Source organism: Microtus ochrogaster, unplaced genomic scaffold, assembly GCF_000317375.1.
Source record: "Microtus ochrogaster isolate Prairie Vole_2 unplaced genomic scaffold, MicOch1.0 UNK4, whole genome shotgun sequence".
Lineage (NCBI taxonomy): Eukaryota > Metazoa > Chordata > Mammalia > Rodentia > Cricetidae > Microtus > Microtus ochrogaster.
Window position 1 is genome coordinate 14,790,641 of NW_004949102.1, and position 2,148 is coordinate 14,792,788.

At 45.8% G+C, this 2,148-nt stretch overlaps 1 pseudogene; it reads left to right on the forward strand.

The window, feature by feature from the left end:
- Positions 1 to 129: 129 nt before the first annotated feature.
- Positions 130 to 230, forward strand: LOC113458142 (annotated as a pseudogene).
- Positions 231 to 2,148: the final 1,918 nt, after the last annotated feature.

The following is a 2,148-nucleotide window of genomic DNA, read 5'->3' on the forward strand; positions in this document are numbered from 1 at the left end:
CAGAGGCAGGTGGATCTCTGTGAATTTGAGGCCGGCCTGGTCTATATAAGAGCTAGTTCCAGGACAGGCTTCAAAGCTACAGAGAAACCCTGTCTCAAAAAAATTTTTTTTTAAAAAAATGTATACTCAGTGCACACTTCCACAGCACATATCCTACAACTGAATTCCGGGAAGATGAGCACGGCCCTTGTGTGAGGATGACACACGTTTGTGAAGCTCTCTATACTTTTGGCCCAAGAACTGCAGAACAGGGGGTGGAAAGACTGAGAGCCAGAACTGGAAGTCTCCTGGGAGATCATGTCTCCTAGAAACAACAGGGAAGCAATTCCAGAAGTCTCATCAACATGGTACCTAAATATGACCCGAACAAGCAAGACACCAATAGACTTGCTACTGTGGAGGAGGGAAAGCCGAGGAGGCCTCAACCCTAGAAGAAGACCTTCAGGCAACTAAGGAATAGGGAAGGCTGGAGAAATGGCCTTCCCCAGGGATGAGCCTCCAGATTGGTTATCCAATACCAAATGGTTAGCCCTGAAAAAAATACATGCAAGTTACATACAAACTTAGCAGACTTAGTATACACACACACACGCACACACGCACACGCACACACGCACACACACACACACTTAGGGATACCTGTAACGATTTAAAAATGAGGCCAGGAAAAAATATATATAGTAAACATGTGCCTACATAAGGGCCAAATAATTTCTGATCCAATAGAAAAATAATTTGCCAGGTGGTGGTGGCGCACGCCTTTAATCCCAGCACTCTGGAGCTAGAGGCAGGCGGATCTCTGAGTTTGAGATCAGCCTGGTCTACAGACTGAGTTTAGGACAGTCAGGGCTACACAGAGAAACCCTGTCTTGAAAAAAAAATTAATTAAAAGGTACAAAAACAAAGCAAACAAAATCCAGGGAGATACTCTAGAAAAATAATAGTTGCCTCCAACACTTTGCTATTTAGATAACGTTACATATTAGGAAAAAAAGAAACAAATATCACCCACCCTAACACTAAAGGAGGTCGAAAGGTGAGGTTGCAAGGTTCTCAGGTCACACATGACGAGATCCATCACTGTGTACAATGAGGACACACGAAAACTCACCAGACTGTATATAAATCCTACCGATACTTCGATGAATGCATAATGCATTTACTGAACATTTACCACATCCCAGTCATAGGACAGAGACTTTTCTTTTTTTTTTCTTTTTTTTTTTTTTTCGAGACAGGGTTTCTCTGCGGTTTTTGGAGCCTGTCCTGGAACTAGCTCTTGTAGACCAGGCTGGTCTCGAACTCACAGAGATCCACCTGCCTCTGGACAGAGACTTTTCTTAAAGCACTGGGAATGTGGAAGAGAGAGGAAGATCTGTAAGCAAGACACCATGAAGGTCACACACGTGCCCTCGTTAGTGTGGTGGTCCATGTGGAGGCCAGAGGTGGCCATCAGCTGTTTCCCTTCATTTGCTCCACACCTTTATTCTTATTGATGATAGGGACGGCTTAGTGTAAAGTCAGCTCGGAAGAAAAATGTGCTGAACAATCCCAATCACAGAACATTTTTAACATTAACACGGTCAGCATTTACTTATGTGTATGCGTGCATAAGCTCTCTGTGTGTGTGTGTGTGTGTGTGTGTGTGTGTGTGTGCGCGCACGTGGGCACACACATGAGCCAGAGGGTGATTTTCTCTATTGCTCCTTATTCTCTGAGACAGTCATTGAAACCTGAGCGCACTCACGGATCCCTGGGATCCTCTTGTTTCTGCCTTCCAGTGCAGGGGTCGTAGGTCATACACGCACACCTGGGGTTTTACCTGGCTGTGAGGAGCCCCAACCTCAGATCCTTATGTACAGCAAGCGCTTTGCCCACCGAGCCATCTCCCTAGCTCTTACATACAAAAGTATTTATTTGTACGTGTGTGAGTGTTGTCTGCATAGATGTGTGTACCACGTGTGTTCCTGCTTCCCTCAGAGGTCAAGCAGGGCATTAGATCCCTGAAACTGGATCTGTGGGCAGTTGTGGGCCACTAAATGGGTGCAGGGAGCTGAGTCTAAGGCCTCTACACGAGCATTCAGTGCTCCCAACCACTAAGACAACCCTCCATTCCCCAGTGCTCCCAACCACTAAGACAACCCTCCA